This window comes from Anopheles aquasalis, chromosome 3 (assembly GCF_943734665.1).
Source record: "Anopheles aquasalis chromosome 3, idAnoAquaMG_Q_19, whole genome shotgun sequence".
Classification (NCBI taxonomy): Eukaryota; Metazoa; Arthropoda; class Insecta; order Diptera; family Culicidae; genus Anopheles; species Anopheles aquasalis.
In genome coordinates this window covers 25,420,589-25,436,988 of record NC_064878.1, presented here as the reverse complement: position 1 = coordinate 25,436,988, position 16,400 = coordinate 25,420,589, and the positions used below count along the sequence as shown (strand labels likewise).

The following is a 16,400-nucleotide window of genomic DNA, read 5'->3' as shown; positions in this document are numbered from 1 at the left end:
CTCTCTTTGTGTGTCTGTTTCTAGGCTCATCCCAGTCTCTAATTTCGTTTTAAGCGCAAACTTTGCTGATGGTTGTGATTACTGTGTACCCTCAACGGCCCATTCTGCTTCTTCTTTGGAGGGCCCAGCTAATGAAGGAGGTGATCGTGTGCTCCCAGACTCATAGCACTGGCCACATGCTGCTGACCAATGGATTACGGCGTCTAAAGGCTTAGCAAACGACGGTGCTGGTAGAGTTAGATTCTGTTTTTCTTTTTCATTCCACGGTTCTGCCTTGGAAGCTATGGTGCAGGTGCTGCACCGCTCGTCCGAACTGCATCAAGGTGGAGTTTGGTGACCCAGTGGCCGAGTCAGTGCCAGCCAAATCGACTCCATAGCTCCTGCTGTCACCGTGACATGATCGTGAATGGTCTTAGTCTTATAGCATGTCCCTGTTCCTGGTTCCCTGGTTTGGTAGCTTGGTCTTTTGTCGGACTTGAAATGAGTTTGCTGTCACCTTCTTCTCCTTCAGAATGTATAAAAAAAATATGGTACTGGTGGTGTGTGCAAACCGTGTGACGTGTTGTGGTTATGAATTTCAAGAAGAAAGCGCTCTAAATTCAATCCCGGTCACTTGCACACGTCGTCGTCTGTGTGGGTCTGAAGTGGGGTACGCGACCGCCATAAAGTGCGACGGTTGATGGGAGATGAGAAAGAATTTCAGGGCCATTGTGTGGACCCATAAAAAAGTGTGTTTCTACGAGCTTCCTCTGCGCGAAGGACCCCTTCGGACCCAACCCATTAAAAGTGAGGGCAGGAAAAACAACAACAAAAAAATCCATTAAATCCGATAAACATCATTAGAACCACCGAGGTAGCGCGATCGGGAGCGACTCAGTGCTGACTCAGTTTCCGGAATCTCGGTGTGGTGGGCCACCTTGGTTAAAATGTTTAAACTCATTGCCAACTTGGGTTTTGAGCGGTCCTTTGGAGGGGCACTCTGACGGGCCCCGGGAACAGTGGAGGGAGATTTGAGATTTCAAATTATGTTTCCCCTCGTTTTCGGACATTTTTATTAAATCCAATCTAACGTGCGGTACACGCTCCTCTTTCGGAAAAAGCGACATGACCCTGACACGCACCAGTCGGAGGGAGTCGCACACTCGGTGGTGTCGTCGTCCTCGAACGATCAGGAGTCGGTGCCAGGGCTGATGCCAATCTTACAATTTCCGCCTTCACCGCCGCTGTTCGTTTGCCGCCACGTTTTGAGATTAAAAAATGGAAAAACAAGAAAAAAAATGCGAAGCGAATAGCATAAGGCGCGCCTTAGTCCTGCCAGAGACGATATACCTTTTGCCCGACTGGATGGCCCGGATATCAAATCGCTCACAAATGAGGCGTATAAAAGAAATTATTTTTCATTCTTATCGCCCCCTAAGTTTCGAGTGAAGCCAAGAGTCTGAGGTCACTGTGTGTTGTCTGTTCGTTTTCGTTCCTAAACACAACATAATCGGAGGCAGACAACTCTTGAAATGAATGGCAGACCGACGAAGAAGAAGAAGAAGTTGAAGTTGGAAACGAATTTTTGTTCGTTCTCCGACCGCGCACGGGGGTTCCCTGTCCATCTGACACATTTCTCAAAAAAAAAATCCAGGAAGGAGAAGCGCAAGAAAACGTTGATGAATCCCTTGTGGGCCTGGGTGCGGTGCGGACCTTGCTGTCGGCAGCAGCAATCCTGCTCATCCTGCTGAACCTTGGCCTTGGCCCGGACCTCTCGATGGCAGGTCAAGTGGCTACGAGAGCGAGCGAGAGAGAGTAAGCAGGACGAATGGAAATGGAAGCTAAGGGGCTGAGCCTGGGCCTGAGGTCATCCTCATCACACCATCATCATCAGCATGATCAGCGTACAAGCGCGAACGCGAACGCAACCAACCGTTGGGCTTCTCGACGATGATCCACATTCATCAACAAGTGTTGGCTGACGGTGACCACGAATCAGACGAATCAGACCAGCAAGCAAGCAAGCAAAGCAAAGATGGAGAGCGATAGGCAAGGCACGAAACAGGACGAACAGGCTGCCGGGACGGATCGGGACGGGTCGGGAGATCGCCATCATCACCAGCGCCAACCCGGGGCCAAAGGGTTTTTGGGCCGAATTAATTATGGACCTCATCTCGAGGGTTGTTTTTTTTTCTCGACGGGAAAGCTAACAACCAGGAAGACGCACGACGGTAGGATGGTAATAAAGCCCATCACTGAAGTCGTCCGTTCAGCGGGTTTTGTGAAGCAATTAAAAAAGGTAACCCTCCCTTCCTTCTTTGGGCCCCGGTGGTCAGAGATTTTTGTCAGTGGGCTTCACTTTTGAATAATCATTGCTAATGGAGGTGGAATAAATTAAGAAATCGTAATTGAGAGGCATTCCGGCAGGTAAGGTTTGTCGTCACGGTACCGTGCTGCTGCTGCTGCCGGTGCAAAAAAAAATATATATAGAAATTCCAACAGAGCCTCGGGCGGCAGCAGCACAGTAGCTCAAGCTCTGCCATCTTTATATGCCAGGTCGGTGTCAGTGGTGAACCTGAGAACGTGACGCTATCGGAATGCGGAACATGGGCGAGCCGCAAAGAAGATAATGATGTGTTTATTGAGTTAAGGGAGAGGGCGTTCAAAAATCCCTTCAACGTGGAGGAGTTCGTTGAAGGAAAATCGTCTGTCGATAAAGAGAAGCCCACTTTGATTGGATCTTAGGAGTACCTCTGGAGGAATTTATGGGTTGCTTTGTTTACACAATGTGCACCCAGAATTGACAGCTCTCGGACTCGTCGTCCTGTGATGTCCGTCGTCCTCGTTGATGGACAATTAACCTCCCCCCCCCCCCGCCACCGTTTATCGGAGTGGAATCGAACACGGTACCACCGGAGTCGCTAGAGTTCGACGTACATCGACCAGGTACGCCATGAGCCTCTTCCTGTTTGTTGCTGTCTTCAAACCGATCATCTTTAATTGCCACCTTAAACCATCTAACGATACAACTGCTCTAGAAGCAATTTACTGAGCAGCACAGAAATAGCACCATCATCATCATCATGATCATCACATAACCGGTATGACCCTTGCGTTCTATGCGTTCACAGCACCATCGAACCAGAACGGTTGCTCCCAGGAAGGGCTCCCTCGTAACTATTTTTAGCTCCAATTGTACCGCGCACCATCGCAACGTTGCACCCGTAGGCTTGGGGCTTGGCTTCTTCTGCCCTGGAAACGCCATTATCGCCGGCCGCCATCATAAACGATACGAGAGCACCCACACGAGAGACCGTACGAGCGAGCAGTGCAGTGCAGCAACGCTGTGTCATCGCTGCAGGCTGCTGCCAATGTTTATCAACATTCTGGGGGTGTTTCTGGCACCTTCGCTGACACCCTGCTCGCTGTCTGCCACCAAAAAAAGAAGGGAAAACAAATTTCAAAGTGACCCTTAACGAAGAGGATGCACGATGTAGCAGCACGCCGTCAAGCCACCAGAACCAGACCGAGGCGTTTGGTGTAAACGTATTCAAAACATATACGACCAACTGGTGCCCCTCGGTTCGTTGAGGATTGACTTGCAGCCGTCTGTTTACCTGCGATCGAGACCCGTTTGCATCGATCAGGTATCGATGAGAGAGAAGCACGGTGAGGAACGGTGAAAGCTTCCTCAGAAGAGCAACTCTAAAAAACAACGAGTCCATCAACACACCGGCCTTCACCTTGCACCGTATCGTATCCACTTTGAAAGTGTGTTTTCTTTAAAACTCGAGATTTATTATGTATTTACAAAGGTATAGAAGATGGAAATTTGGGACGAATGTTTTACTTTGCTTCTGCCGTCTGGCTGCTGGTACTCCGCTGGTTCCGGACGGTTAATCAGATTGCAGTGATGCAGTTGTTACACTAAAAGACGTTTCCACAACGTTTAATCAACCTGTGTGTAGCGTGTTTACGGTGCACAGTTTCAGCTCTCGTTCTACACTTCACAACCACACCGAGTAGGTTCACAAACCGATGGCCACAGATCCTGAGGTCGAAACGGATCAGACCAATCGCATCACAACGCAACGCACCACACACGGGACTGACCGCTCACACTCAATCACAATCACAGGTCAGCACAGAAGGCAAAGGTGGCCACGATTGGTGCCACCATCAATTCATAAATCACGCACCGGGAGTTGCGATAAATATTTCCCACAAACCCCGTAATCCACCTCTCCACAACGGGAACGGGATCGAACACTTTAACTTGCACGCACTGGATACCTTGGCCCGCAAACACCGCAACCGCAGGAAGGAAGGGCTGTCTGGTCTGGTCTGCTGATTGAGATTGGATTGTGTCACCGCACACGCGACCGCACCGTACGGCGTACGAGAGATGAATGCCGTGGAGGCGCCCGTACGAGATGAAGCGACGCGAGAGCAAAAGCATAACACCAGCACGCCAGTGAGTCCACGGTAGCATAAACCTTCAGCAGCAGCAGCAGCAGCAGCAGCAGCAGCAGTAGCATAAGCATGGGAGCGAGTGTTCATCCCGAAGCCGAACCGAAGAGAAGCAAAGTATTCGTCGCGATGTGAGCGCACTCTGAATCATCTGAGTTCCCCCGTACGGGTGCCGCTTAGCACGTAAATTGACAATTACATTTCAATTTCAGGTGGATCCTATCCAGGTGGTTGCTAAACAAAAAGCGGGAGTTTATTAAAACAGGTTCACTAATTATGGTTTCATTAGCACAGACCGTGGAGAGATAAACCACAAGTCATTCAAAGAGTTTTAAGCGGCCGGGAACGCAACGGTGTCTGCAAAAGGGCTGCTGCTCGCAAGTCCTTCAACGATCTCGATTCTCTAACGACAATTGTTTAAACCAGCCTTCAGAGTCGCCTTAAAGCACGAAATGCTCCTCTCTCTCGCTCTCTTTCTCCATTTCATTCACTTTCCATCTCGGTAAATTCAGCTTTTATCTATCCTAATGGCAGTTTAAACGAGCCGGCACGCCGATCCCCGTGATGCTCGTTGAGCCTTCGATCAGCCTTTGAACGGTAGAGGGGAATATGCGACAGACCCTGGCGTAAGGCTGCTGCTCTGTATGCATCCGTTTGTAATCCGTTCGACAGTCAGTCGGTCGCCGGTCGGATACTTTACATCGAACTTTTCAAACAAACGCCAACCCAACCCCAAAAAAAAGGGGGCGAAACGGGGGCGACGGCCACAACGATAACACAAAAATAACGAGCCACAAAATGAAATTCCACTTAACCCTCCCCTACCAGAGCTTCTGCTCCTTCGCCTTCTCCCCAGAGCGTACGCTTTTGGATCGTTCTCGGCTCGGTGCCATTAATCATTAGGTTTTTCTCGCCGGTTGCATACATCGCCCTCAGATGATGATGGTGGCGATGGTGGATGCTGCGGCCTGTCTCAGGTAAGGCAGTAAGCCTGTCCGGAGAAGAACCAACCGCCAAAGTAACACCGCAGCAGAAGGAGAAGTAAAACATCGGGAGGGAGGGGGAAAAAACGCCTCGTGAGCGGCGTTCGCAGAGAGTGAAACGCAAATCCTGCATGTCGAACGTCCTCGGACGGTGCTTCAGCGGGACCGGCATGGGCAGGAGAGATTAAGGAGAGTTGGACATCATAAACGAAACCAGCGTGCCCCGGGCCGGGGGCGAAAAAAGCGAAAGGATGAGACCACGGAACAGGCGTGAGGGGCGTCTTATGGTGAGATGCGTCAGGGGTTTTGAAGTGTGCCGAATGGTGCACCAAGAAGGTATGGTACGGTTCCTGGCGGGATCATGCTGGCTGGCTGTCTGGTGGATGCAAAAAAGGCGTGCTGCTGACTTTGCTGCAGATGGAGTGCAATGGAGAGGATATGTTCCAGCAAGGGAAGCGAATTCGAAAAGGGAATCAGATGAACAAAGAAACGTTCTTTGGGCGGGGGGTGTTTTGGAAGTTAAACCGTAGAGGAATGCCGGTGGTGTCTGTTGTGGTTAGGGAGCTAAGTTTAGTTGGAACTGGACGACTTGACTTCTCAATACAGTATTGGTCACAGCAGAGAGAGGGAGTTGTTGTTAATGTCAAGCTAATGGAAGATTGTTCCAACCTTGTATGTTGTAACAACACTTATTAAGCGTAACCAAATACAGAGAATTTTTCCGTTCTCTTATTTCTTTTTTTAAGTTCCCCTCAATATTTCATAGTAGCATATTATGTTGGTTTCTCATCAAGACTTTCAACGGGAAAACGAACTTCTCGACTTCTACTTATTATCCAAAGGTGCTTTCGTTCTATACAATCACCCCCTTCAAACTAAACTATTCCAATAAAGGCTAAAGAAATTAGAAGTTTCTGAAAACCCCATACACCAACTACTTACAATGTTGCAAAATCTAGCAACACACTCAACCCTCAGCCCCACCAAACACCGTAATGAGGGTCCCAACGATGGACTATATTACACTTTAATTTAATTTACAACCAACATTCTAACCATCCATCATCAGCTTGCCCAACCGTTTCATCAACGTATTAAATGCAAATTTACCTAGCTAACTTTACGGATTTGTTGAGCAAACTCTGCCACCATGGTTATCCTCCCGCAACAGAACGGATCTACGCTACGTGCAGAATGTACCCTCGTTCCACACCTCCACCTGCAGCAAAAGGTGCATGGTTCGAGCAAGCGGGCAAACAAGTTTCCGTGAACTCGCGTCGGCAGTTGACGCAGTAAGTTGATCCACACGATCCACAACCGAACAACAGCCTCTGGGCTGCAACCGGAGCACCGGAGCACAGTAGCGCTACTCCCGGAGGACGCCGCCAAACGCGTGTAACGATGAAAATGGAATCCGCCTGCGCCTCAGGATATAGTTGGCCAGAAAATGCGACGACGACGACGACGACGACGAAGAGTGACTCCTGCTGCTGTTTCGCTTCAGGTTGCGTTCAATGTCTGCAGCATGTCTGGCACCGTACGCTCCTGCTACGGCCTTCCGCGGTCACATCGCCAATGCTGCTGGATATCATTGTATCGTTGAGCACACGGGATGCTACCGGTTGCTATCGCCGCCATCGCCGCGATGCCACACGGTGTTGGATAAGTTTGTTGGTTGGTTGGTTGGATGGATATCGATTCTTAATCCACCGTCGGCCATCCAGACGCTGTCCGAAGCACCGACAAGCCCGTACCCGGGCAGATGGAATCGGGAAGATTTATGTCCAACGCACCAACAGCACAGATCCCGCGGTCTCGAGGTCCGTAGCCGAGCCGGCTAATTTAGGAAGCAGCAGTTTGGATCTCGCGCACACTGCATCCAAAAATCGGGCCCGACGAAGAAGAACCGGGAACGGTGGTGCAGAGAATGTTAAATCCACGGAACGAATCATGGCATATGTGGTGTTTCTTGTCCATTGCGTGGTTGCGCTACGCAACTGTGTGCGGTATTCTAATTCCGATGAATGCGCCGTCTTGGAATGCGTTATCGTGCAGTGGGATCTCGGTTTCGTCGCTCTTGGCTATCGTGTCTCCTTCGCTTACAAAGCCGGATGGCAGGCTGGATGGCGAGGAACTGATCCTTGACGGAAACAGGGTAATTAGGTGGCTAAGCATTTCGACGAATTAGTTTTGGAAGGCTGAGCTCATTGGCATCAACCGGGTGGTGGTGGTGGTGGTTTGCCTGGCCGTGGGGGGATCCAGTGGCAGTATTCATTCGAACATTGGCATGTGATGGTTGCCTAGTATTGGTTATCTGCTTCGCTGTCTTCCTTTTGCTGGATCTGTGATGCTCTTTCTGTTATACTCTTTCTAAGATGCTTTAGAAAGAGTGTCTATTACAATAGAAACCAGATAGTTTTGGTATTTCTTGAAGTAATGAAAGAGTGATCTGTTGTCCATGTTAGAGGGATTTAAGGGGGGACTTCGGTATTTTAGGGCCAAAAAAGGCCAGTTTTCAACGATTTTTTGTGACATAACCATTCAACTGTATTGTTTCAAGTAAATGACATAATAATCTACAACTTTTGAAGAATATTTGGTATTGTTTTGAGCAACATTCATTGAGAAATGAATCCATGGCATCAAATTTAGGCAGTCGTGTCTTCGAAAAGATACTTTTTCTGGTGCCCATCGTAGCTGCGTGACGGGTCATCAGAAAAATACAAATCGATATTCGTTAGAAAGGTTATAAGTTTATATAGGTAGCCCCGGAGAGTTTTTGTTGATATTCCAATTCGATTTTTGGCAGATTTTTTAAGTTGATAAAGCGATGCTTTTTGCAATTCTGCCAAAAAAAACGAACTTTACAGATTTGTTTAAAAAAAATTATAAACAATTTTAATGATATCTCGACGAAACTACCTGGCAAAAAGTGTACAGATTATGTGTAAAACATTTCAAAACGATCGGCCCAGTAGTTTTACGATGGGCACCGACTTTGAAAGCATTGGTTTAGGGAAACGCTCTTCAAAGTAGCGAGCTGCATAGAGCCTTGAATGAAACGCGGATTTTCAAAAATCTGTATCTTTGTCAGTTTTTCCTCGATCGATCCAAAACATTTACACAATACTCTTGAAAGGATCAGCTTTCAGGGAAAAATGTTAAAAACATGTGTCACAAATAGAAATTAAATACCGAAGTCCCCCCTTAAGCCACTATGCGGAGGTAATTTTTATATTTTTTCGTTCACAGCGTGATTTTTTTTGGTCTAAAATAGACTTTTGAAAATGGTTAATGTTCGGTCGTTTGGAAAAGACGAAATCTGTAAAAAGTGTTGGTAGACGTAGCTAATTTGGGATGACTATTCCGATTTTTCACCCTTTTTACCCCATCATACGTAGCTACAAAAAACAGGACAAGCAAGCAATTCCGATTGAAGAACCGTGTGAAAAAGGAACAGCTCTATTTTTTCGCTAGTTTATTATTGTTTGAACCAGGGGATAGACATCCAGCATGTTGAAGAAGAATCATCTACGAATCAACCAGTTCTCTTCACACATAAATTTGAGTTTAGCATTTGATGACCGTGCACTGGCCAGTATAAATCTTCATTGGCAAATTGCGACAACAACTCGATACGCCTCGATCCCCAGCAAAAGGTCATTCAACGCACAGTTTCTAGGCCTGTGTTCCTCCACATGGACCCATAACGGACGGAAATCTAATTCCTGGTCAGTGATCCAACCGAGTCCGGTCCAGGAGCTGCGAGCCGAGCTGCCCAATTAGTGCCCGGCAATTAAAACACTTTAACGCAGTCCTCTCAGCCGCAATTGCCGTCGGTTCCCGTTTGTCACATCCGCATCGAATGAGTTTGCGTCTACCAGTCCGATCGCCCGAAGGGAGACAAATTGATTAATTGCAATTTTCATAATTGCCCCGATGAGATGAGAACGCAGCGTGGCCCATTGCATTGCACCGAGTGCTCGGGCGCCCTCGCTTGGTTCGTTGAACCTTGCTGAACGGTTTGCTGTGGGCCCTTCCGGGGGAGCATAACCCCGTAGGTCACCCGAGCCCGCAGTCCCAGCATGCAGCACACAGTACAACAGCACATGTTTGATTGCTTTCCCCGCCGTCGGTTTGCGCCAACAACAACTCATTAATCGATCTGGGACTGTCTGGGGGGGGCTGCAGTCTAGCGACCAACAGACAGCCTGTACTGCACGCAAACGACCGACCACTAGCTGTCACAACTTTGTCAGCGCAATCCACAGGAGAAGAAGGGGGAAGCGCTAGTCGAGCGACCGTACGACCGTTGGTGCCCATCAATCACGCCACCAGGAACGAGGATCTTCAAAACCACCGCTCCCACTCTAACAACCAACACAGTGGCCAGGCCAGTTGTGGTACGACGACGACGACGACGACTAAGAGCTCGGCTCCTGCCAAGGCAAATGACAAAATAATCTTTCAAAAGAACAACCTACCTCTGCGTGAGAGCGACAGGGCCGGACGGGGATGATGGAGAAGATGATAATGGGTTCGTTTGCTTGCTACCGGAAAAAGCGAGCAATCGAGCCACGGCATCGGAGTCCTAATTGGGGCCCCTGGATTATCCCCTGGACGGCAAGGTAACCAGCACACGAGAGGGTTCCTAGCTCCTGCATCAACCATCACGTGCAATCACGTGGAACACAGCATGGGCACTCGGTTTGGACGTTGCCTATTGCACACTATACAACGCGAGCCGTGTGAGTGGGCAGCATCAGAAGCAGACTACCGATGACTGCTCTTCATCGTGCTGAAGATCTGCCCGGAAACCACACGGAGATGTGTTTTACTGTCGCGCATAGCAAAGAGTGTCCAGGAAACCAAAGACGCACCAATGTGCATGATAAACGATGTGCCAGGATGTTGGCTACTAATTCAGAGTCCAATGGGTGTCCGTGCCCACGGATTTACCAAACGAAGCGGAGAGCGGAGGGCCTCGGTTTCGGCGACGGATATGCCGTCACCTGGGGAGCGATGATTCTTTGTCGTCTGCTGCTTACCCTGCCCTACCGAGAAATCATCCCGTTGGTGCTACGTGGAGTAAGTGGGAGAAAGTAAATTACTACTACATTGAATCAACGTGAGTCCTCCGATCAAAAGGTTCTGGTTTGAGGACATCAAAGGCCTGCAGCTAAGGATACCCGAAAAGCACTCCCTCTGCTTGTGTATGTGTCTTATCATCATCAGTCAATTAAAAACGTTTCTTCGGTGAGTGTGAACAAGAGTGAAAGGATGCTCTTCGGTGCAGACGTCTCAATGGTTGATGTGTGATGGGCGTCGCACAAAGTTGTTGTGCTGGTTGGTGTAAAGTGAAACTCATGACCCTTTCCATTACCCGAGATGGTAATGAAGAACGAAACATGTGCGCCATTTGTGGTTCTGGTGCCACAAATTTAATCACTTATCGAACAGGGGAAAACGAGTAAAACAGTTTAACAATGTTGTTGATCGGTTTATCAATCATCTTCATAAAAAATAGCTGTTGACGGCAGGTTAATGGGATTGGATTGAATACTTAATTGAATTGGAAAGCATCCAGAAGTGATAGTTTTATCTAGAGATTAAAATGCTGCAAGGCACATCCATCGTTTTTAAAATCGGATATCATCTGGTCGTTACAAAAGACACACAATATACAGAAAGCTTAATGCTAGTTCACGTTTGCGGCATTATATCCACAGTCCAGCAGATAGAGCGAAAAGTTCCAGGTATTTTATGCCCTGACGTATACGAATTCGAGCTTCAAAGTCAGACAACTGGAGCTCCTTGGTAACGGAATACGCAGACATGATCTGAGATGTAATACTACCACACAAATGCGCCAAAAAATAACCGTAAACGCTCCTGGCGTCCACTCTTGACCAATGATACACAGACAGCTGTTATGAAATCTACAGGAGTCCCGTTGGCATGGGTGAGCTTCGAATCCATTTCGGTCTGGTGCTCTAGTTAAGGATATACTGACGCAACATGACGATGATGTTGTAGCAACGCCAATCTACAGGTGAAATGCTGTCAGCTCATGCCATGGCAAGCTTGTCACTCTCGATAGGCGTGCAGGGTAAAGGTAGACTGATATGGATGAATGGTTTGAGATATCAATGAAGCGCCATCATTCAAATAAACTTCCTAGCAAAAAAATTATTTCGAATATTGCGTCTCATTTCAACATCATCACGATTTCTGGACAGGCATGTTAATTAGACCCCTGCGAGCATATCAATCAATATGAAACCAGCATACCTTAATTTTTCATTCGATTTCAGATAATTCGACGAATCACTCCGCCTGCAGGCTTTGTAGGTTTGCAATGGAATTCGTGTTTATTTGTCAGAACAATGAGCAAAAGCAAAAGGTTATACCAAGTCCTAGCGCCGAATGCAGCTGACATACTTTTGATCGCAAGAATGGCCCATGGTTGATGAAACATTCCGACAAAGTCAATCGTAAAACCGATCCCCCATTCTACACTGATCCATGAATCAAGCCGGACAAGCCATACGCAATCCCTCGCATCGATTGAGAGCTGTTTATTATTATGCGAACTCGACCTCGGTGCTATAAATGTCACGCCAATAATTCCCGGCGGAAACAATACTGATCGCAACGCCATATAACGATGCGTGACGATGTTTATGGGATGGAATTATTGGACAACACTAACCCGATGATTTTATGTAATACCCCGGCACACTGCATGCGTTATGCAAGTGGCTAAAGGATTGTACAATCCGGATCCAGGTCGAGGTACAATCGTAGGCCAGATTACATCTCGAAGCAGGTTCAACCTGCTGCTGTTGCTTGCATCACTCTTTCCGTTCTATCGCAGACGGTTTGTTCGATACGTACGGAGAGGAAACCTTTTAAAATGGTGAAACATATACCAGCATTGAAGCATTGGGTATTGTTTTCCAGCAAAGTGTTCCAGTGAAGGCAAAGCGGGTTATGGCATTCCGCGAAACTGCTCTGGAATGAAAAGAATGGAAGCCTTCCCTTCCCCGTTATGCCAGCACCACTATTCCCGGAATAATGGTCCAGTTTCAAGGATGCTAGATGCGATCTGCGATCTGCGATTGAGTTACATTAAAGAATCGCAAGTGAAGAGACTACAGTGGCCTCTCGGAAGAAGAAACCCGGAGGCTAATGTGTGCTCTATCGGTTGCAAATCGCTCTTCACATCGATCAATTTTAATCGAGTAAAATACTCCTCCTCGATGCGTTCCACTAATAGAGCGCTGGAGAGCGCAGGGGGTTCGAAAGGATCCTTCTTGGAACCACCGCTCATGGTGCCGCTAGTGGCCGGTAATTTATTTACCCAGCTCGATGCACATGCCGGCAACAATAGGTCGTTAATCTTTTGCTCTTGTGTGCACGCGCACGTGTGCATGTGTGTGCGCCTGGAGGAACCTTCGAGACTTGGAGAATTTATTTCTATTCTCAAGAACTTTTGCTCACCACTCGATCGTTGCCATTGAGGAGCACGTACGATGCAGCACCAGTATGTCACCCCATGCTGCACTGTATGCTCCTGCGTGCTGCATAATCCACTTTAATCCAACGCCCCTCTGGCGTGGGAATTTTGATAGCGTGGAGTCGAAAAGTTACCGATTCCGTGCCACTTGCGGTTGTATGTTGCTATCATGTTCAATGGCTCTCGTTAGCAAACGGTAGCGTACCCTTGCCATGCAAACGAATCACTTTCGAAACAAACTCATATTAACTCCTTAAAGCCTTCCCGCTGCCCCTTTCTTTTCGTAAAAGTCAACCCATTTAGAGAGTGCAGCATGTTTTCGGGAAGTTTTCCGGCAAAAAGTTGTTCCAGCGATGCGGGGTAAACACCATTTTGCCCCCTCGGACTAAACAATAGAACCAAGGTGTTGCTAGGGACGTACGAGGAAAGCTAATTCTAGGTTAGGGCACTGGCTGTCGTTTGGCCCCGTTTTCGGTGCCAGGATTTTTAAACATACACTTCACACCTTCACCTCACTCTTGACACATACACACCTAGTACACCATTGCACAACACTTGACCTGGCCATGCAAGGTGCACCTTCCTCTTTTTGGAATGGAAACGGCTGGTGAGATGAAAGAAGCTGCACTCGTAACGTGCCGCGGTGTGGGTGTTCCAGTCCAGATGGTAATGGTGGGTGCTGGAGCACTGCTGGGAAACATTATGCCACATGCTCCGAGTTTTAATGCACTTTCTTTCATGTTTCGACGTCTGTGAAAACGCGCTCTGTGCTTTTTCGTTTACCATTTTGCCCTGCTTCCCGGTCCATGCCTTCAAATTGGGGCTTTAAAAAATTGAAATAGAAAAACTTGCGTGCGATAGGACTTCAAGCGAATAGGTTGCCAGCTGGTTATAACATTTCTGCGGAAGTGCAGGTGAATTCGGGCCTCCAAATTGCCTATAAACGTTTATGTACTGGTCTCTACACAACAGTATGATTTGTTGGAGGTGTAGTGTACTGTTGGAACTCCTTCTTCAAGCCAATACAGTATGCAAAAATATGTTAACCAGCCCTAAAAGAAATTCACCTTTTTGGTTGATTTTTCATGGAAACACTTCAGTTTTCATTCTAATTTATTTTTGTTTTTCCAAAAAGACCCGCTAGAATAAAAGTTATGTTAGGATCAATGGAGAAAGTACGAATGGTAAGAAAAATACGCAAAAAAGTTTATCCACCTCCATGTATTTTATTCACTCCAAAATAATGAAATAACAATTTTGCTCTCCACTGCATTTAAATTCTTTAATCTCAAACACATATTTTGAGGCCCATTTTTAGGTTTTATCAACAAAAATAATGAAGTTATAGCTAATAAAGGTGCATTTACCTAATTAAGTAGAATAAAAACTGAAACTAATGATATGTGATTTAATTTTTAAGTTTACTTTTTTACATAAAGTTTATTCAAGTTTCTAAGTTTTATTTTTTAGTTGTTAGATTTAAGTAACTCATCGAAATGTTTGTAAGAAGTTATGATTTTCTGTTTGCATTGTAAATCAATCGAACGTTCGGTGTTGAGTCTTCTGCTGCAAGATCTACACTGAATTCATCTTTCAACATATTTACACAGCACACAATACACAGAAACCAACAAAATAGCATCAAAAGCCATCTATGATACAATGTAAAGCATAATTTCTCAACCATACAACCAACCGATCGATCGATCAGAACATCCAAACCAAACACCAGACCATCAAGAATCGCAACTGGATCACAGCCCAGCAAGGACATGACTTCTCTGGATCCCGTTCGATTTCGCCCCACCAGCCCCAAAAAAACACACTCGCAATGCGAAACAAAAGAAACAATTTCCGAGCAAACCCGGCGCACAGCTAACGAAGCTGCAATCTGCCACGGATGCTCCCGGCTGCTGCTGGTGCCGATGCTGCAGCCTATAATAGCTATTTTCGGCGGCGAACGTTCGTTTCCCCATAATTTGACGTTTAACGAGAGCACCATAATGGAAGCATAATTCAATCAGCTAGCCACCACCGCACCCTCGGCCGATGGTGCAATGCTGCTTGGTGCTGCTACGATTACCAAGCGGGTGGGAAAGGGGATTGGCTGCGTGCCAGCCACTCCTAATGGGATCACCGTACCGCACCGCACCACACGGCAAGTGCTCTCGTTTGTGCGCGCATCGCTCCATCGTTGATTACGTTGAATGATTCGATCTTTGAGCTGTTCCAAGGGATCCACAGAAGCCACCGAAATTAAATTGAGTTGCCATGCTGCCATCATTCGACAAGGCCAGCAAAGCGTCTGCGTCTGTGTCTGCTCGTGTGTAGGACGCCAAATGCGCTCTGCAGGACAAACAAATGGCTGGCGAGAATTTATAATTTCCCTAACCCAACCTTCCAACGCTTCTTCACTTCTCGGGTCTCATTCACGCGTCTCCGTCTCAACGCAGAAAAGGATCCTGGTACTGACTGAATGACAGACAGACTGAAGGCACAGACGAACGAACAGGCCTTCACAGACTCATTGGGCATTGTTTTCGATCGTGGCCCATTATGGTTCGCAATCATGTTGATAATGCTCTGCGATGTAACGCCAGCATTGTCCTGACGGTGCGCCAGCTCCACGAGGAGGTCGTGGTGCGACAGAATACCCCAAAGGCAGAAGCCCATTCTCGCCCCTTTTGCTCCTTTCTCGTTGGCTCCTTGCGCGACTTCCATATATCATTGTTGCGAAAGCAACAGCACCTATATTCTCCTCGGAAGGGACACCGGAGAGAACCAGAGATGGTTGTGTCGCTGTGTGTCTCCTTCTTCTTCGCCTTAAACATTGTAATACCCAGCGTCGTTTTCCTTCCTTTTTCCGGCCACACGTTAACACTAGCGACCGATATAGAGACCGACACAACGACTTCGACGACAGCGACAACGACGACGACAACGGAATCATGAATAAACATCATTCTTAATTCACACGAAGGTGGTGAAATGTCACCGAGTCCAAGGAACCGGGAACGGGACCGCACGTACCTTTGGCGGCGCGTATTTGCCCTCAGATGATGATGATGATGATGCTGGCTAGCTGGCTGGCTGGCTGGCTGGCGATGACGATTGTTAACCAGCCGTTGCCGCCCCGTTCGACAAACAAACAACACACCCACCAATCCGGGGAACAATGCGGTGGTGTGCTGACGATCGAAGTCATGGAGGACGAGGAGCGATCACACAGGCAGACAGACGCTAGGTAGCTGCGTGCTCCATTTCCATTTCACCGCAAACGTCATCGCTTTCCAGCATGTGTAAAGAGGGCGCGAAAAGGCAAATGTCCACCCAACGGTGCTTCTCGCCTGCGTAACCGTCCCCACGCCAGGCACGTTGGCGGCGACGGCGTTCAAACGTTACCCCGGTAGACCCGGTTGATGATCCACTGTCGCTTCCTCGGCCCTCCG

The 16,400-nt window shown here is 47.7% G+C and overlaps 1 protein-coding gene across 1 annotated transcript in view; it reads right to left on the bottom strand.

Moving 5' to 3' along the window:
- The window catches only part of LOC126574963 (somatomedin-B and thrombospondin type-1 domain-containing protein), a 30,767-nt gene extending 26,380 nt beyond the window's left edge, over positions 1–4,387 (bottom strand). The window contains exon 1 of the mRNA XM_050235406.1: positions 3,830–4,387. The gene's annotated coding sequence lies outside the window, so the exon portion shown is untranslated. The remainder of the gene's footprint in view (positions 1–3,829) is intronic.
- Positions 4,388–16,400: the final 12,013 nt, after the last annotated feature.